Consider the following 21,203-nt stretch of genomic DNA (forward strand, 5'->3'; position numbering starts at 1 on the left):
AAAAGCTGAGGCAGGAGAATCGCTTGAACCCAGGAGGCAGAGGTTGCAGTGGGCCAAGACTGCACCACTGCACTTCAGGCTGGGTAACAGAGCAAGACTCCTTCTCAAAAAAAGTTTTTTTAATTTTTAAAAATATCCCTGTGTAAGGAAAAAAAGCAATTACCACATGAACATTTGGATGTCTAATCCCTATTTTATATAAAAGATCATCAACCATACACTAAAGTTCATGGGTAATGGTAAACACTCACAAGGTCTAGAGTGACTTAAGTATTACAATACAAATCATAGCAGATAAGGGCAGAGACTCTGTCTAATTCATCTCTGTATCCAACAATTAGCACCCTGTTGTTGAATGTTGAAGAGAGGTAAGCTAACACCCAAACTTTAAATGTGAGCTATTGAAAAATTCAACCTAACAATCTGAAAGATCTCTTTATGGCTGACATTATTTTTTAAATGTTAAATAATAATGTCCAATGCAAGTGTTAAAATGACAATATCATGAAACGTTTACCAACAATTGTGGCTGTCAAGATCAGTATAACCTAGTCTTAAGAGTAAGGTGACGGGGATAGATATAGTGGCAGGGAAGGGTAGTAAGGGAAGACCCGAGACTGGTGCAGTGACCTGAAGGACGTTAGGGATATGTACTGCCTTGGGGAAAAAGGTTATAGGCAGAGAAGACAGCAAGTGCAGACACCTGAGTGTATTTGACCTTTTTGAGAACTAGGAGGCCAGTGTGGTTGGAGTACAGTAAGCAAGAGCAAAAGTAAAAGGACTTGAGATTATAGAAATAGCTGGGCTGCTGTAAGGCTTATATGCCATGGTGAGAACTTCGGATTTTACTGTGAATGAGATGGGAAAACACTGGATGGTTGTGAAGAGAAGAGAGACTTGCTCTGACTTAAGTTTGTGAGCATCATTGTAGCTGCTATGTGGAAATCAACTTGGGGTGGAGGGGCAAGAGTGGAAGCCGGAAGATCAATTAAGAGATTAATAATCTTCAATTCTAACCTTTTTCAGTGATTGCAAAATTGTGTATCTTTATGCTGTCGGACATATAGTTTCCTTTTCTTCCCATCTATTAAAATAATTAAATGAGCATGTGCATATACAACATTTTCTTTCTCTTGGAATATTTCCTTGGGGATTCATTTCCAGAAGGACTACAGGATCAACGTATATGAATATAGTTAACTTCTGGGGTATATTAAATATAGATACTGTCCTTCCTGAGGCCATACAAAAAGTGAACAAAGGGTTTTGAGCTGTTTTAATATGAACTGGGCAACACTCAGGGATTCCATCCAGTTCACTTTTAAGACAGATGGTCATGGTTGGCCTTAGAGGGTCCCTAACACTAATGAAAAATTTTGTGAATAACGCCTATTAACTTTTTTCTGAGGAGAGAGTTTATACATTTCATCATATTCTCAAAGGTGTCAGTGGCCTAGAAAAGGTTAAGAATTACTATTTTACAAACTGGAAGTGGACTGCAATATCCTAATATAGGGTACCTCTCAAAAGGACAGAAGATTTAACACCTAGACTCATCTTGGTAATCATTCAATTCATTCAACAAATACTGAACATGTATGATCCTCAATACCTTACAGCTGATCGTATCTGAAGTAGACCATAATTTAAACACCCAGGAAACTAGACAAGAGTCCCTGAAATATCTACAAAAGAATATCAAACTATATAATTTCAAGACAAAAATGTTACAGGAACGAATAATAAAGACAGAAAGTCTGGGGCCTAATTTAATGCTTACTATGTCAAAGTATCACAGAAATAAATTACCTCACAAGTAAAGAAAAACTACACATAAGCATGTCCACCCCCACACATTCTGACAGGAAACCCAAAGAAAGTTTCCAAATCCTGTTTCCAGCAGCATCTCTTCTGAGACAGCCCTTTACGCTTTTGAAGGTAGGAGCCCCAAGTTAAATCTAAGAGCTGATACTTAACTCTTAACTGTAATAACAAAACCATCATCCACCACCTACCTGTAGGGCTGTAGCCCAATCACCTTCTGCTCTATTATTCTATTTCACTTCCTATGCCTCCTACCTTCAAAGAAGGAACAAAATGATTTTCCCTCCCGAAACAGAATGCATTACTCCTCAACAGTAGTTCTTTTTCCAAGAGGTCAAAGGTTCCCTAAACTCTGGTTCTCAGCCCTGTGAGGAGATCCCATTTTGCAGGCACAAATGTCTTCCTCTCATCTTCTCCCCTTAGCAGTACATTACACAATTCGGCTGAAGACACTGTTCTTAACTTCCTGAGTAAGGGGGGCAACAGATGCTCTTACCAACGTTAGTTTGAAAGATCAGAAGAATCATACTGTGACCTCTTCCCTAACAAAATTCAGGTAAGAAGCAGAGACTCACGAAAAGTTAACACTGAAAAGGCGGAACACATGGTAAGCTACGGAAGACCTGGGGGTAAAGAAGGCGGGAAAGGGGCTGGAAGGTGGAGTGCGATGTAGAGATGTCAGCCCTATTCATTGGGGGAATAAAGGAAGGTAAAGGAGACCCTGAACCCTGACAGAAGTGAACACGGACATAGCAACGCTCCAACCTGTCCGCACTTCTACAGCAGAGGACAGAGGACAGAGAATTCACCCAACCCTCCAACCCCCTCCCCGTGTGACCCGCCAAAAGGGAGAGGTGGGAAGGAAGCTCTGACCCTAGACAGGGGACATGAAAGAGGAGGAAGGCAGCGATGTCCAACCTTCTAAGTCTCTCAGGCAGTGATGGGCGAGGGCACTGAGTCTGGGGAGACGGCAAGGGAAATGGGCTTGTGCTATGACACCTCGGGGAGTTGAAGGGTGGGGGACACAATGTCCTCTTTCTCTCCCACAGCCGGCCGGGGCCCCTCCCGACGATCTCCCGCAGGCCTACAGTCGACCGGGTCGGTCCGCGGGCGTGGTTGGCTCTGGCCCTGGCAGTGGCCGGGCCTCCCTGATCTCCGGCCCCTCCCGCCGGCCAGGCCCCCGGGCCGCCGCCCCGGACACCGATGGAACGCGGAGGAGGAAGGGGGAGCCAGGCGACTGACCGGCGACATGAGCCGCCTCACCATCGGCTCCGCCGACCCGCGCCCCCCGCTCCCTCTGGGGCAGTCTAGGGCTCCCCGCCCCTTACTCACCCCCCTGGTCCGGCACCTCCTCCACCACCTCCTCCTCCTCCTCCTCCTCCTCCTCCCTCCTCTCGCCCGTGGCTCCTGCTCCGGCTCTGCGCGGCGACGGCAGCGGCGGCCTCGGGAGCGGCGGCGGCGCCTCCTCCAGAACGAGCACGCACGCAGCACGCAGCCCCGCCCCCTGGTTCTGCCCCGCCCCTCCAAGTTGGCGACGAATGGGCTTCGGCCCCGCCTTCCTCGCGGCGTTCGGGAGTCCGCTTAAAGGAGCCGCGCACTTTAAGAGGGGAGCGGGAAAGTCCTGGAACTACCGGGAAGGGGCGGGGAGTTTTAGCTTTGCACAGGGTGGGATGGGAGGTGGGTAAGAACGGAAGGAAAAAATAAGGAAGGGTCCAAAGATTCAAGAAGAAAATTTGGAGGGAATACAATCATTCGACAAGAACTAACTGAGCACCTGTTAGGTGCCAGGCGCTGTTCTAACTAAGCGCAAAGGAATAAAGCCATAGACGGGCAAAGACCCTCTTGCAGAATGCATGCTAGTGGAGTGGGAGAGGGGATACAGACAACAAACAAGTGACAAAAACTGCAGGTAGTGATAAGTGGTGTGGAGAAAAATAAACAGGGGATAGGGTAACTTTACACCTGGTCAGATACTGCCTCTCCAAGAAGACCTTTGAGCCCATACACACGGTATGACGGAGTAAGTCTCGCAAACACGGGAGCCGGGAGGACGAATAGCCTTTCCAGGCTAAGAAAAAATCAGCCATAAACCCAGAGGTAGGGATATGCCTGCCATGTTGCAGAAACAGTGAAAGGCCGGCGTGGCTGTGCAGCCCGAGAGCAGTACCAGCTAGGCTCAGAGAGGTGGGCCAGTGGCCAAATGCAGTGAAACCTGCGGGCCTTATAACAGGAACTGGAAACCATAGGAGGAGGGCGAGCCGAGGAATGACCGCATCTGATTCACATTTTTAAAAGTTAGTCTTGCTGATGTGTGTAAAATACACAACAGGGAAGCACAGATGTCCTTGGGTTACCAGTACGGTAGCTTGGATTAAGTAGCCTGGCAGCCACGGACAGGATGAGAAGAAGGCTATTTTATTGTATTTAGATACATTACGATTGGAATGGATTTGGATTTGGGGGATACTGTGTGAAAGAACAAAAGGAAATCAGAGTTGATTCTTAGGTTCGTGCCTGATGACTGATTTAATGGTGGTGCCATTTAATGAAAAGGAGGCACAGATTTGGGGATGGGGAAATCAAGAGGCTTTTTTGCACGTTATGTTTAAGGTACCTGTTATACATCCAAGCCGGGATGTTGAATAAACAATTGATATGAGTCTAGAGAGATACATTTGGGATCCATTAGCACATAGATGCTTTTTAAGTCTTAGGTCCCGTTAGGATCACATAGGGAGGAGACTCGGAGGTAGCTGGAGGAGAGGACCAAGAGACACTCTAACATTTGGAGATTAAGTAGAGAAGAGAAAGAGCTACCAGTCAGGGCAGGAGGAACACCAGGAGAAGGTGAAGCATTGGAAAACAAGAGAATTGTTTTAGGAGGGAGCGAGTCATGAGTCTTATCAGATACTGCTAAATGAGTAAGATAAGGACTGAGAGTTTGAACACTGGATTTGGCCTGATGAAGTTGCCGATGACCTTGATGAAAACAGTTTCAGTGGAGTCATGAGGAGAAACTCTGATTAGGGTGTGTTAATAGGATGGGGGGTGAGGAAGAGAAAGTGATCTAAACAGCTTTTGAGAAGCTTTACTGTGAAAGAGAAAAGGGCAGTAGCCAGAGAGGTACTTGGGATCAAGGGAGAGCATTTTAAGATAGGAAATGCTTATTCTCATGTTGGTATGCTGGAATGATTTTTTAGAGAGATAAAATTGATGACACAGAATGCAACAACTGGAGAAAAAGAGCCCTCAAGTAGGTGAGAAGCAATTGGATCTAGCACAGAAGTGAAGAGGTTGGCCTAGGATAGGAGTAAGGGATTGCACTCACAGGCTATTTCTGGAGAGAAGGTAGTGTCTGGATGCAGATGCAGATAGATTAGGCAGTACATTTGTTGGTGGCACGCTCAGTCCCCTGCAGAGCAGCGGCGGCAGATGGGAGCTGAAATGTAGCCCTTGTTTTGCCCACCAAGCTATGTGCCCTGGTGGGGCCACGTCAGCCTGGAGGAAGGGGCACTTTCTGATTGCTCCACCAGGAGAGGTGATGCATTTTAGCAGTTTTTCATATATCACACACACATGCATGCATACATGTATGGACCTTTTCCCAGTTTCCACTGAGTGCTGTAAGTGCTGGCTGTCTCACTGGGATTGATGAAATAAGATCTGCTCTTTATGCAATGATAGAAGAAGGTGAGAAATAATTTCCTTGAAGAATGGAAAAGTGACTAGAGAAGCATAGTATCAACATCGCTGAGGGCCCTCTTGAGTTGATGGCCATACCTTTTTCTTTTTTGAGATGGAGTCTTGCTCTGTCGCCCAGGCTGGAGTGCAGTGGCACCATCTCGGCTCACTGCAACCTCCACCTCCCGGGTTCAAGTGATTTTCCTGTCTCAGCCTCCCAAGTAGCTGAGACAGAGGCACGTGCCACCACACCGGGCTAATTTTTTTTTTTTTTTTTGTATTTTAGTAAAGACAGGTTTTCACTGTGTTAGCCATGATGGTCTTGATCACCTGAACTCATGATCCACCCATCTTGGCCTCTCAAAGTGCTGGAATTATAGGCATGAGCCACTGTGCCTGGCCCATGGCCATACATTAAAGTGAGACCACTCTGCAAGGTTGTGTGATTCTCCTCCAGACACACTCTATCGTTTGGGGGTTAAAGGACTGTATTTGACCAGGGCTGGGTTTTGCTGAGGAAAGTCAATGAGAGGGGTAGGAGTACTATGTAAGGGAGTGATGATAGTGATGAACCTTGGAATCTAAGCTGGGAGGGAAGAGAGGGCAAGTAAGAAGTCAATGGTTTGTTGTGGTCCCTGTGAGCAGTAGCTGGAGAGGAAGTAATCAAATAAGTGGGGGCAAGGGGACTTTCCTAAGGTTGAGCATGGGGAAGGGTGAGTAACGTGGTTAGGGGAGAGGAAGCACAAAGTATCTGTGAGAAAAAAGTTCAGGCTGGTGCCAAGGAGCTAAGAACACAGCAAAGCCCTTGGGCACTTGCTGTCATCATGGTATATGTGAACCGTTGGTTTAGAGAGGTTGAGGAATTGGATTGCCCACTCATAATCTTCAGGGAGCGGCACAAACAGGAGAAACTGAGTGCAGGAGGGGATAAACCAATTAGATCCTCCCAGGGCTCCTTTACAAGCTCTGGGAAAGCCCAGCAGGCACTTTGCTTTCCTTGCCCTTTCCTTTCACCAGGGATACCTGAGCATTTGTGTTGGCACTTTATCTGGCCTGGTATTTGACAGAAACTAAACAACACCTTTCTTCCTAAATCCAGCTCCTCCTCCTCCTGACTTCCTCTTTTCTGTTCATAGCACTACCTTTCTCAGCCACTCAGCTGCCAAACAGAACCTCCAATCCATCTTCCTCATCCTACGCCCAATTAGTCCCTAAAGCATAGTGAGCTGCACTGTCCAATAAACATTGCACTATGACGGAAATGTTCTTTATCCGCATAGTCCAATACGGAAGTTACATATGGCTACTGAGCACTTAAAATGCAGCTAATGCAACTGAGGAACTGAATTTTTTTTTTTTTTGAGACAGAGTCTCACTCCGTTGCCAGGCTGGAGTGCAATGGTGCGATCTCAGCTCACTGCAACCTCTGCCTCCCAAGTTCAAGCAATTCTCCTGCCTCACCCTCCAGAGCAGCTGGGGTTACATGCGCTCGCCACCACACCCAGCAAATTTTTGTATTTTTAGTAGAGACAGGGTTTCACCATGTTGACCAGAATGGTCTCAATCTCTTGACCTTGTGATCCACCCACTTCGGCCTCCCAAAGTGCTGGGATTACAGGCGTGAGCCACCACACCTGGCCTGAATTTTAAATCCTATTTAATTTTAATTAAAGTTACATTTAAAGAGCCTTGACTAGGAGCCACTATATTGGACTGCACAGGTATAAACACTGTACTTTCTACACAATGGCTCTTCCTTTTGCCCACACCTCTTTAGCTCTATTGCCACTACTCTAGGTCAGGTATTGGTTAACCTAGGTCGAGACTTTTGCTGTGCTCTCCTATTTAGTCTCCTGCATAGTTGCCTTCCTTTCAGTCCATCTTGTGTTCTTGCCAAAACCATCTCCCTAAAGCGTTGGCCAGATCATGACTCCACCCTATTTTAAAAACTATCAATATTTCCCCCACATTTAGTACAGACCGGTCAATCTGGCACTTGCCCAATTATGTATCTCCATCCCATTTTTCCAACCTTACCTTCCACTATACCCTTACACGTATATCAAACTATTTGCTGTAACTCCTGCTAACTTTTTACAAAGGAGTCAACTTATTAAGCTGCCTCTCCGCCTGCAAAAAATGCCACTTTTCCCTCTGTCAAACCTAAAATCTGTTGAAATCCTTGAAGGTGCATTTCACATTGCAGCTCCTGAGTGGAGCCCTCCTCTGAAGTCCTGTAGTTCCTATTCATTCCTCATCTATGGCACTTATGTGCTGCCTTATAGTGCATTTTGTGTATTCATTTTATTCTTATTACTAAATATTATTCCTTGCGAGTCACTGTGTTTTAATTATGTTAATGCCTCTTGCAGTATAAGGGGCACCTTGTAAAATAAGGTACTCTTCAAAGAGTCACTGAATGTAGTTATGCACTTTCATGAAATCTGTAGGACAACCATACCCCTGCCTAACCCTAACAGTAACATCACTAGCCCTCAAAAGAAAGTCTTGATACTCTGGAAGCAACTTTTTTTTTTTTTTTAATGGAGTCTTACTCTGTCACCAGGCTGGAGTGCAATGGCGCGACCTTGTCTCAGCTCACTGCCACCTCTGCCTCCTGGGTTCAAGCGATTCCCTTGCTTCAGCCTCCTGAGTAGCTGGGACTACAGGCATGTGCCACCACCCCCAGCTAATTTTTTGTATTTTAGTAGAGGCCAGGTTTCACCATGCTGGCCAAGATGATCTCAATCTCCTGACCTCATGATCCGCCTGCCTCCGCTTCCCAAAGTGCTGGGATTACAGGCATGAGCCACCGCACCTGGCCTAGAAGCAACTTTTCTAACATGAAGTTCAGAGTTTTGAAGAGAAACACACTAGGTACTTTTCCTTTCATGTTATTATTGGCTGAGAATTTCTTCCATATGCTCCCCAAACTTAGGGTACTTTTACAACTCAGTTCTAGTTTGTAATCCTAAACTGACAGGACCAGCATAGCTACTTCTAGGATCAGTTGAAGACTTTAAGAAGCTTGTGATACATATCAATAAAAAGAAGCTTCCTTCTAATAAATGTTTAGAAAACACATTTTTAGAGCTTGAATTCTTAGAAATCTATAATGGAAGCGTAGAATTACATAGGCTATGCCCTACAATGCCTTATGTACTTTTCCTGTTGGTAAAATAGATTTTAAGGATTTAAAGAGCAGGTATAATATTTTAAACAAAAAAATGTACTTCACACATACATGATCTTTGGCACATTTATTCAGTGAGCCTTAACTGAGGCTTGCTACTTAGCAAGCCCTTATACTTGTTGCTGAGGATACAAAGACAGGAAAGATACAGTCCCTTCACTCAGGAAGGACACATGATAAAAATGTGACCTGGCATTGGTATGTGATTTTACACTTTTCACAATATCTAATCCTACAAATGATGCTATTGAAGTACATATTATTGGTCTCATTTTGTAAAGCAAAAACTTGCTTAGAAGTATTAAATGAATTTACACAAAAGCGCAGAGCTGTTAATTGGCAAGGCCTCAAACTGGTGATGTTTGGGTATCAGTACATTGGTTGAATTAGAATTATAAGTTCCCTGAAAGCAGGTACTTGATTTACTTTATTCATTACTATATTCTTAGAGCCTAGGAAAGTAACAAGAATATAGTACGTTCTCAGTAAATGTTTCAGGAATAAGTATTCAGGAGTGTGTGTGTGTGTTTGTGTGTGTGTGTGTGTGTGTGTGTGTGTGTGTGTGTGGAGAGAGAGAATATAAATGAGCATATTCTTCATTCATTATTTGTATACTTGAATTAACTAGGCTGATCTTACCTATATTAGTGCCACTCAAAATGTGGGCCAGAGATTGGTGGTGCTGGTGGACAAATTGACTAGTTGACCTTGAGATAAGTACAGAAAATGAGATTAAGCATTTAGATTTTTTTTTTGGCAGCCGGGCATGGTGGCTCATGGCTGTAATCCAAGCACTTTGGAGGCCAAAGCGGTTGGATCACCTGAGGTCAGGAGTTCAAGACCATCCTGACCAACATGGTGAAAGCCCATCTTTAAAAAAAAAAAAAAAAAAGAATTTTTTTTGGCAACCTGACATTGCTGTGATATCCAAGCAAATAATTAGTGGACTTGTCTAGGTGAACCAGGGCATGGACCAGTTTAAGTGTTGTCCAACTCTTATGGTTGGTTACATGAGGTATAACCTATGTGCTAGTCATATAGCATCTCATTTAATCCTATCATGTTGGCCACTTACCACCCAACTTCTCCTCTTCCCAGATATTCTTTACTATTTAACAAAGAGAATACTTCATGCCTTTCAAATGAAAGAGCTGGCAACAGATTTGAAACATAAGATAAATAAATAAATAACCTATATATTCACCAAAAACAGCGTTATCTACCACTGATTTTATAATGTAGAGGTACTGTTAGGCAGTAATTAAGTATATGATCTCTGGGGTGAGGCTACATAGGTTTAAAAGCAGGTTTTGCCACTAGCTGTGCAGCATTGGACAAATTACTCAACCTCTTGTAGCCTCAATTTTCTTGTCTGTCATATGATCCTAGAAAGAGTACAAAATTTCATAGTGCTTTGGTAAAAAATAAGAGAGATAATGCACAGACAGTACTCTTCATAGAAACTGTCACACAATGACAAAATGTTATTTGTATGTTATAATAAATACATCTATTACTATTATTCCATTCTTGGGTTATAGAAATTCAGGCTGTTTGAAATATTTAAAACATCTTGACTATAGAGGTAATTCTATAAATATCCAGGCTTGCAAATAGACAGTTGCTTTTCAGTTATCCATATTGTTAAAAGATGATAAAGATCAGCTAATTTCAAGGCTTTTATATTTGTTTTGTAATGCACTGTGTGACCTGAGAGACAATGCATTTGGTTTCTAGGTGGCCACTGAAAACAATTTCAATATTTTTAGCTTAGGTGATCTGAGTGGTGAAAGAAGGTATATAGGCAGGTGCATATTGTGCATTATAAAAGAGCTATATCAGAGTGGAAGGCATGGAGAAACAAGAGTTGTTCATTTGGTGGTGCGTATATTGCCTATTTATATGTTTTTTCAACAGACTTTATATACAGGATACCTTTATTCTAAGTTCCAGCCCACTGATTCTTTTTTGTTTCCTTCTGTAAACACTGTTTTCTAGAAGGAAGCTGCTACTCAGCCATGCACCTCTGCAAATCTTGGAAAGAGTCAAGGATTCCTGAGGCAAGGAAGTTGGATAATGATGAGCACCAGACAAGACACAGCTGGCCACTGGAGAGAGCCCAGTGTAGGCAGGAGGCCAGAATGTGCCAACAGTAAGTGAAGTCTTTTCTTATCGTAGGAGAAAAGCTTGCACTTAGCTGCACTATCAGAGAGAAGACTGGCATCAGACCAACCCAGCCTTCAATAAATGGAGGGAAAGAGAAATCCAGGAGCCTAGCTTTGTAGATGTGAATTAACATTGCTTATTCTGTAACAAAACTCGAGCATGTGTAAACTGCAAATTAAACAGCCCAAATATATCATTATCTGGATTTACAGAAGGCAGAATAGTGTGGTTAGGGTTGCTAGATTTAGCAAATAAAAATAGAGGATGCCCAGTTGAATTTGAATTTCAGATAAACAAAAAATACACTTTTAGTAAAAATATGTTCCATGCAATATTTAGGATTTGTTTATCCAAAAATCAAGTGTAACTGTATTTTATCTGGCAACCCTAAGTGTGGTTAAACACGTAGGCTCTGGAGTCACACAGCATGAGTTCAAATTCTGATCCTGCCTTTTACCAGCTGTGTGACCTTGGGCAAATTAACCGTTCTGAGCTTCAGTTCCCTTGTGTGTAAAATTAGGATAACATTTACTTCATAAGGTTGTTGTGAAGATTAAATAATACATTAAAAATTTTACAATGTTAGCCAGGCACGGTAGCTCACTCCTATAATCCCAGCATTTTGGGAGGCCGAGGTGGGTGGATCACCTGAGGTCAGGAGTTCGAGACTAGCCTGGCCAACATGGTGAAACTCTATCTCTACTAAAAATACAAAAATTAGCCAGGCATGGTGGTACATGCTTGTGATCTCAGCTACTTGGAAGGGTGAGGTGGGAGGATGACTTGAACCCTGGAGGGGGAGGTTGCAGTGAGCTGAGATGGTGCCACTGCACTCCAGCCTGGATGACAGAGCGAGACTCCATCTCAAAAAAATAAAGAAAAATGGAAAAAAAAAAAGTACAATGTTAACAACTGATACATCGTAAGTGCTCAAAAACTATTAGCTATTTTTATAAACAGTTATTTTATAAAATCGTTATTCCTTGACCAAATTACTTTTTTTAAATTGACATTATGATTCCAAGTACCTTTAAAAAAAATCTAAGTGGAGCTTTTTATTCCCTTCTATTTCCATAGTACTTTCACTTTATTTTTCAACAAGCTGAGCTAACACAACTTTTAGACTCAACTATTTATGGTATGAAGGAATACGGGTCAAACATCATACAACATCGTCAGGTTTCCTATCCCTTCCCTTAGTGCCTGATACTTGAACCCAATTTTCAAGACATCCTAAGCTCCAAATTTCCAGTGAGAAATTTGGGTAAACTTTTACAAAATATTCCTTGAATGTTTACTAGATGAAAGTTAGGAGCCAATGACAGTTCTAGAATGGGGTTTTCTTAGAGAGAAGTTTTGTTACAATGGTATTTGTCGTAATAGGATTCTGCACTCTGTATAGATCATTTAAGAATAACCAGTTTGTACAGAGAGTTCCAGTTCTTGTAAAAGAGCTTGTAATGGAGTTCTAGTTCTTGTAATTCCCGTTGTTGTAATAGAGTTCCAGTTCTTGTAATTATCACAAAGTTAAAAATCAGACAAGAAGAAAGAGCAATGGGCTTGGAATAAAAGAAATATGTTTCTCTCACTGAGTACAAGTCACCTAATACTTCTGAATATTTGCTTTCTCATTTATAAAACGAGAATACTACCTTAAATAGTAATAATCAAGTTAAATGAGATAATATAAGGAACAATATAGCACTGGTTCTCAAAGTAAGCACTCAATAAATATTTGTTAATTTGGATCTGTTATATTCACCAGAAGGAAGATTATATACCAGTGCAGACTTACAGAAAGATTAAAGCCTGGGGTTTATGCTACTTTATATGGCTGAGCTAAAACGCCTTACTCTGTCCACATCTGCTTTTGGATAAGAACCAATAACTTCCAAACAATGATACAACTAAGGGGAATTTGAGGAAGAACTCCATCTTCCCCATTGTCAGTGACTGGTGTGGGGGGTGTGTGTGCGTATGTGTGTGTGTTGTGTTGGGTGGAGGAAAGTAGTGGGATAGGAGAAAGGCAGAAAAGGAGTTGGAAATGTCCTTTTTCTTTCAGTAACTAGTTAAGTCAGATACCAAACTTTGTGTGTAAAAATACTAGCCTGAGTCCAAAACGTAGAAAACACATTTCTACTAAATTTATAATATTAATTTTGAGCTGAGGGAGCAAATTCCAAATTCAAACCAGATTCAGAAATTATGACCTCAGTTTTTCCAGAGTTTCTACTGATTAGGATTGTTGTAGATTAGCCAGGGGTAGACTGTATTAGGGGAAAAATAAGAGAGAAAACTAGAATTCATGAGACTATGTAAACTCAGAGAATGAAGTTTCCTGTGTTAGAATTTGCTGCTAGTAAATGAGACACAATGAAAGGAATATAGTGTTTTTCTAAGGAAGAGTGAGGGGGTGAGTCTCAGGGTTTTGCAAAAGGGATTAGCAATGGAGTCAATCATTTTTGACTGTAAGGTCATAAGGAGCGTATAGTTTTTCAGAGCAGTATGTGAATGATGGTAAACTAAGGTAGTAGAGATGGTGGTCACAGAATAAACTAGAAGACAGTTTTTTTTTTTTTTTTTTTTTTTTGAGAAGGAGTTTCGCTCTTGTTACCCAGGCTGGAGTGCAGTGGCGCAATCTCGGCTCACCGCAACCTCTGCCTCCTGGGTTCAGGCAATTCTCCTGCCTCAGCCTCCCGAGTAGCTGGGATTACAGGCATGCACCACCATGCCCAGCTAATTTTTTGTATTTTTAGTAGAGACGGGGTTTCACCGTGTTGACCAGGATGGTCTCGATCTCTTGACCTCGTGATCCACCTGCCTCGGCCTCCCAAACTGCTGGGATTACAAGCGTGAGCCACCGCGCCCGGCCTAGAAGACAGTTTTGAAAGTCAATCAGGCTGGGCATGGGGGCTCACACCGATAATCCCAACACTTTGGGAGGCTGAGGCGGGCAGATCACCTGAGATCAGAAGTTTGAGAGCAGCCTGGCCAACATGGTGAAACCCGTCTCTACTAAAAATACAAAACTTAGCTGGGTGTGGTGGCGTGTGCCTATAATCCCAGGTACTCAGGAGGCTGAGGCAGGGGAATCGCTTAAACTCAGGAGGCAGAGGTTTCAGTGAGCTCAGAGTATGCCATTGCACTCTAGCCTGGGCAAAAGACCAAGACTCCATCTAAAAAAAAAAAGTCAATCAATATTTATATATTGAATATCAACTCTGTGCTCAATAGCCTTCCACTGTTCAGGGGATACAATGACACAGAGCAGAGCACCAGCACCCCATGTGTGTAGTTTAGGGAGAAATAACCTATGAGCTTAGACGAAGGCAGAAGAAAAAGATGAAAGGCTCTGTAACCACAGGGTTAAGAAATCTTGAATGACTAACATTTGAGTAAAAAAAAAGTAAGGGTCGAATTATAAACAGCAAACAGAAACAGAATTTGCTACTAAAGAAGGGGGCTCTTGATATATTAATAATAATATTAATAATAATAATGAAGTGTCAGGTATGCCAGGGACCTGACTGAAGGTCTCACCTGGGCTTTGAACTTGGTAAAAGGTAGCTGTAAAGCATTCTCAAGTCCTTCCCTTGCCTCCTGCACCCAGGGTTCAAGATGTGAAGGAAGAAAAGCCAGGGCATTTGCATCCTTGACAGACATCTGAAATGGATCATCACCTTGCCGGGAGTTGGAGGGTTTTTTCTCACCACCCCTCTGTCATCCCCTGAGCTGTAATTGCCAAAATGGACAGATTGTCACAAATTCAGCCTATGCAAGTATCTTACTGATGCTCATTCGCTGATTTTAATGAGTTCCAGAACCAATTTGTGATCTTACAATCGCCCATGTTTATCACCAAAAGAAAGCACTGTAGGTCTAGTGCAAGAGGTCAGCTCAGCCTAACTCAGCAGAGAGACATTGATATGAAAATGAATTCAAACGAGCTCTTGTGGGCATTGTAAGGCCTCGCTGTTCTCTAATATCATTAAACAGAAAAACATTACGTGCTGGATGTGCTGATGAGCCAGTTCTTGTATAATACCTGTCTTGCAAACTATACGTGAGTATACTTTTGTTCTCTCTTCACATTTCAGAGCTTCCTCTACTCTGCCTAAAAAGGAAAACTCACATCTTTGAGCTGTTACAATAAAACTACTGGCAGCCTGTAAAGTGAGAACAGAGGCTTGCCTTAATTTATCGCACCACACAGATTTATTACACATCAGGGTAATAATAACAATACCGTGACTTGCTGCCTGATAATCTCCCGTTTTGCTCCAGTAGGAGTGTGGTGGTGGGAGCTTGGAGGGCCCTGCAGACTGCCTGTATGGTGCTGAGCACTGCTAGGCACACTCTTGGCTCAGTGCCATGAAATGATGCGATACTACTGGGCCGTGCAGTGCCAAGATGTGATGCAAAGCTGGTGAGGAGTTGTAGTATTTGGACAGAAAATACTGGAAGCCATTTTCCAGGTCTATATGAAAAGAGTGTTTCCACAGTTGCTATTTGCCAGGAGAATGGCATTCTCCAGCTACCTTTTTCTCATAAAAGGTTCCTCATGCTCTGAGAATGAAGGCATTTTTTTAAAAAAGGTTCCTCAGCCGGGCGTGGTGGCTCACGCCTGTAATCCAAGCACTTTGGAGGCCAAGGCGGGCGGATCACCTGAGGTCAGGAGTTCAAGACCAGCCTGACCAACATGGTGAAATCCTGTCTTTATAAAAATAAATAAATAAAATAAAAAACATTCTTCAACCTGAAATATGATGAGAACCCAGTTTTAGAACCATAGATGTAAGGCATTCCCTTAGGGGGCATTTTACCTGTCTTTAGGCAACACCACACCTAAAAGAATCCAGGAACATAAAAGTTAAATTGATTTCAGAGAGAGTTTCTGAGAAACAGTTCACAAAATTCGGGGTCAAAGATGATTGCCCTTCAGGCCATGGATGTCCTTCCATGCCAGCCTCACTTTTGGGCTGTTTCTCTGTCTTTTCTTATGGCTCCCGAGTCCTGGGGTGTCTGATCAGTCTTGGCTGCTTCTAGGGAAACTGCGCAGAGGCACTTGGGCACTGAGCTTGTCCCTGGTGACGACAGCAACATCCTCACAGAGGACAGCATCCATCAGAGGTGCCCTCCTGCTGCTCAGCTTGCTCCGGAAGCCTCTCATTAGTTTCTAATTTTTAAGATAATGGGAACTTAATGGGGATTATTTTGATTTCTCTTACCAGCCAACATTTTTGTAGCTGAAGCCCTGCTGCCCCCAGCTGCACTGCCTGAACAAATTGCATCTGAGCAAGCGAAAGCCGTGGCCCAGGAGGCTGCTGACATGACTTCAGAAAGGCACAGCCCAATCCTATTGCCTAATGTTCTTTGTTCTTAGGCCAAGACTTTGGCCTGTAACAGTGGTTGGATTTCTGACCTTTTGGGTGACCACTTTAGTTTCTCCTTTCTTCACCTACCAATTTCTAGAGAGAAACATCTTTAACAAATCATCTGTAAATCAATCCATGCATTCCAAGTATTTGAGAAGTTCAGGCTACTGCTGCCTCTTCCATACCATGCTTGATAAAAATGAAAAATTCAGTTCGCCCACAGTCCATCACCTGGTTGTATTTAACACAGAGATTCACTCTCTGAATACAGTATAAAGATCAAAATGATTGGAAAATTATGTACGCTTAACCTCTCAGAGGAATCAGGTGACCTCAATAAATTTTTTTTGAGACGATTAGGCCCTGGGGATCCAAAGACATTGTCCCTGTCCTCTCCAAAAACTTTGGTTTTCTTCCCAATAAACATATGTGTATTTATTTGGTTTTGCATTGGCAAGTAGCAGTCGGTCGGGTAAATTGGCCCTTGGGAAATTTTATCCTGCCAAAATGATTCACAAGCCACAAAAATGTGAAAACTACCATCCTTAGAACACCAGCCGTGCCCTACACCTCACAGGATAGGCTGGGGTTTGGGTCTCCTCTTCCTCTGTTGGCTGTTACCTTTTACAACTACTGGCAAATCCTGAATCTTGGAAACCACTTCAGTCCAGCAGTCACTAATTGCTCCCTGGCAAGAAACCATGCTGGTCTCCTGTCTGAGTTCAATGGAGAATGATCACTATTAACTTGAAGCTCTGGCAGTAGATCTTCCTCTCCCAAATGACCCAAAGCAGTCTAACACCAGAGAACCCAGTGAGGCAGAGTGGTGGCTGAGTCATATAAATCGAGATAAACATGGTCTCAGGTGCCCAGGCTTCAAAGCACATTGCTGCTTACTCTTGATGGAGGGCCTACAACTGTTTTAATCATGTAATTATTTTGAGGATAAATTAATAAGAAAGGGGATTCACCGGGTCGGGTGCGGTGGCTCACGTCTATAATCCCAGCACTTTGGGAGGCCGAGGCGGGTGGATCACGAGGTCAAGAGATTGAGATCATCTTGGTCAACATGGTGAAACCCCGTCTCTACAAAAAATACAAAAATTACCTGGGCATGGTGGCACGCGCCTGTAATCCCAGCTACTCGGAAGGCTGAGGCAGGAGAATTGTTTGAACCCAAGAGGCAGAGGTTGCGGTGAGCCGAGATCGCGCCATTGCACTCCAGCCTGGGTAACAAAAGCGAAACTCTGTCTCAAAAAAAAAAAAAAAGAAAGAAAGAAAGAAAGGGGATTCACCTCCCAGCCATTTTTTTCAGGGTCGTTGTCAATAGATGGGCCCAAAAGGAAGAACAAGGAAAAGGGCACCAAAGAGGAGAAATGAAAATACAAGGTGAGAAGTGGGTAGAAACTGTAGCCTTGTAAACAAATCCAAGCCAAAATTGTCAGAGGTGGGGAACTGTTTTTAAAAATTATTTTGTATAACTCAATCAAGACAGTTGCAGGCGGGCAAAAAGAAAAAAAATTATTTTGATGATGACTTTTTTGTTTTGTTTTTATATGTTAAGGATACAAGCTGAACTGTGGACATCCTGGCACTGGGAATTAAGTTAAAAAGCAGGGCAGCGAGAGGAAGCATTGAGCAGGTGAGAGTGAGGCAGAGGGTTTAGTCCTGCAGGAAACAGTTGCCTGACTTTAAAGCATGCCTGTGTCACTGACAGCATTTAGGAGTGCACACAGTGTGCAGAAACTTGGCTTGTCAGCCCTCCTGATGCTGACAGATAGGGCAGCTTCACTGTGGAGCACTACACAAGCTCATTTGCTGCCTTCATCAGTCTGTAGGTGCTGACTTTGCTGGTAGAATCACCACCGCAGCCACAGGGCCTCTTCTCCCTTACCCACTTCCTCCCATTCACATCGCTCATTTCATCAGAGACACTAAGGCCCACTAGAGCCTGCTTTGCATCTCTTACATCAGAGGTTTGGGGTGGCACATTGGAAATGATCTTTGCAAACTTTTTCTTTTGTACGCTTGAAGTTTGAGCAGAGAGGCAAAGAAAGTGGGCCAGGAGCAAAGTGTCTGCATTTCTCAAATAAGTCTGAAAGGAAGCTCATCTGAAAATGTAGCTGGAGGCAAAGACAGCTTTCAGGGTTAAAGTTGGGCAGGATCTCACAGAGTTGCAATCCTGCAAATTTTATTTGTTTTGTTAAAAAGAGAAGGAAGTCCTTTTTTTTTTTTTTTTTAAAAGAGGCGGGTTTTGCTCTTTTTACCCCGGCTGGGGTGCAAGGGCGCGATCTCGGCTCACCGCAACCTCCGCCTCCCGGGTTCAGGCAATTCTCCTGCCTCAGCCTCCCGAGTAGCTGGGATTACAGGCACGCGCCACCATGCCCAGCTAATTTTTTGTATTTTTAGTAGAGACGGGGTTTCACCATGTTGACCAGGATGGTCTCGATCTGTTGACCTCGTGATCCACCCGCCTTGGCCTCCCAAAGTGCTGGGATTACAGGCTTGAGCCACCGCGCCCGGCCGGAAGTCTTTTTTTTTAAAAGCTAGATAGCATGGTAGGAAAAAGAATCTAAAAGATGTTCACCATTTTATTATTATTATTATACTTTAAGTTCTGGGGTACATGTGCAGAACGTGCAGGTTTGTTACACGGGTATACATGTGCCTTGGTGGTTTGCTGCATCCATCACCCTGTCATCTATGGTAGGTATTTCTCCTAATGCTATTCCTCCCCAATCCCCCACCCTCAGACAGGCCCCGGTGTGTGATGTTCCCCTCCCTGTGTCCATGTGTTCTCATTGTTCAACACCCACTTATGAGTGAGAACATGTGAGATGTTCACCATTTTTTAAACTGCAGTCATGAACATTTTAACTGGGAAGAGTAGGGGAGTGGGTTTTGTATCCCAACACAACTGTTCATGCCCCAAACTTGGGAAGGGAGAGGAGAAGGCATTTTACAAAGGAAAAAATGAAATATTCGTTACCTAAAATTTTCCACTTTGACAAAAATGAAAGTTCAATTTACAAGCTAAAGGAACATTCTATTGACTCTTCAGTGCACCTCAGAACATCCTACCAAGGGCTTCAGCTCTGCCTAATTTTGACACCTTTCATCTCAGAGTCCCCAGTAAACACTAATTAATTTCCACAGCATTCTGAAGTTGGTCAAGTCTTTCAAATTACAGTGATGACAGGTTGGGCAAGAGGTGGTAATTTTCCTTTGTTGTCATTACCCTTCCCACATGCTGGGCAACTGAAGCATGGAAGAACAGAGGTAAGATACTGGCTTCAAGGTTCAGAACCAAATCTGTGGCGTTCCAGGAACCAAACCTTGAACATTCAAGTCATCTCTGGGAAGTGGCTTTTTGATTCAGCACTTGTACTTTCCAGCGTCAGCACTTGTATGTGTCAGTAGCTAAGTCTCTCATCCAAGGTCCCCAGGTCCTCAGCCTGTGCTTCATCTCAGGAAAGCCCTCTGGCAGTTGAAGAGAATGGGGTGGATGGGGAAGTAGGGTGAGACCTCAGTGAGTTTGATGGTTGGGTGCTTGAAAGGAAATCTAAGAGGGGAAGAAGAAGGGTTCTGTGATTGTGAATTACTATAAGAAGAGACGATTGGATTGGAAAGAGCTGGCAGGACTTACACTGCATCCTCCCTTGATAATCACAGTGCCATGGTCACGCCTGATCACACACTTCACTTGCCCTGCCCTCTTGGGTATTAGGGGTATCCCCTCAATGTTGGAAAGAGGCATAACGTGTAGCTACCGGGGTAGATTTTCCTGAGGTCTTATTTATATCCCCCTTTAATAGAAATAAACAGGACCCTTATTTCTAGGTTGATCAAAATGGTCTTAGAGTAGCTAAATCACTCTGTGTCAGCTGGACTTTATTTTTTTAAGTGGCAGAAGAGAAGGATGAGCAATGTTCAGTAGGTAGGGAAGGTTAGAGCAGTAGATGTTCGTTTTCTCCCATCTTCTTCATGATCTCTTGCCTCAGAAAAGTGGGAGAAACATAAACCAGCACACATCTGACGAATGTCCTGCCCCAAAGAGTCATCTAAGTCTGTGTCTCCGCAGGAAGAGGGGAAAGAGGAAGAGAAACTGACATTTGAGTGCCAACTCTATATTGGTCACCATATGGAAACAGTTGAATTTAATCCTCCTTTACAAGCCCCTACTTTGTAGATATTATTATCCCCATTTTAAAAAATAACTTTATTAGGCTCTTGCAATTAGGAAACCACAATACCAAAATTTAAAAGCCAGAGCTTCCTGACTCCAAAATCCTCTTTCTTTTTGGTTATCCTGTTGAAATGCCCGTTTCAAATGAAGACTGACTTGACCCTGAGCATAACCTACAAGAAGAAAGGGACCACAGGTGGGTACTGTCTTCTTACACAACATGGTTATTAGAACACCCTCAGTGACAGAAAGGGTCAGGATGTAAAAGGGTTGTTTGCAAACGCTGTTTGGCTAAAGGATCTAATTCACTGAATGAACACATTTCTTTCCAGGGTGTGGGATGCAGGTGCTGGTGAAGGATCATGGACTGTGGAGGAAGAAACCCTGTGGTTTGTTGGTTGAAAATTCAATTAAAGTTTACCCTGAATCACCAGTCAATAAAGTTACACATGCCTTAAACTAGATGGATCTTTGAAATCATATTACTCTTACCCTTGTTATAAAAATAATAATGGTCACATTTATAGAAGGCTTATTTTGTGCCAGGAGCTGTTAGGTTTTATATGTGTCATTTAACCCTACAATGATCCTGTGAGGAAGATATTATTATTTTCTCTTTTTCACAGATGAAAGGCATAAAAAGGTTAAGGTACTTGTCCAAGGTTACACAGGAGGGAAATGGCAGCACTGGGATTTGAACTTTCAGCCCTGGGCATCTCTCAACTATACTTTCTGCTACCAGTCATCAGGGAAGATGGTACATAACAGGAAGGGTGAG

At 43.2% G+C, this 21,203-nt stretch overlaps 1 protein-coding gene and 1 long non-coding RNA gene across 2 annotated transcripts in view; one reads left to right on the forward strand and one right to left on the reverse strand.

Moving 5' to 3' along the window:
- Nucleotides 1–2,943, reverse strand: part of RAP1A (RAP1A, member of RAS oncogene family) — an 86,180-nt gene extending 83,237 nt beyond the window's left edge. Inside the window, exon 1 of the mRNA XM_032249763.1 lies at nucleotides 2,743–2,943. The gene's annotated coding sequence lies outside the window, so the exon portion shown is untranslated. The remainder of the gene's footprint in view (nucleotides 1–2,742) is intronic.
- Nucleotides 725–15,482, forward strand: LOC116531109. Its single transcript, XR_004260278.1, has 3 exons — nucleotides 725–810; nucleotides 6,979–6,983; nucleotides 15,469–15,482. It is a non-coding gene; the product is annotated as an uncharacterized LOC116531109 (long non-coding RNA).
- The last annotated feature ends 5,721 nt before the right edge of the window (nucleotides 15,483–21,203 follow it).

The sequence above is a fragment of the Sapajus apella genome, unplaced genomic scaffold (assembly GCF_009761245.1).
Source record: "Sapajus apella isolate SASKATOON/1434 unplaced genomic scaffold, GSC_monkey_1.0 scaffold69, whole genome shotgun sequence".
In the NCBI taxonomy this organism is placed as follows: Eukaryota; Metazoa; Chordata; class Mammalia; order Primates; family Cebidae; genus Sapajus; species Sapajus apella.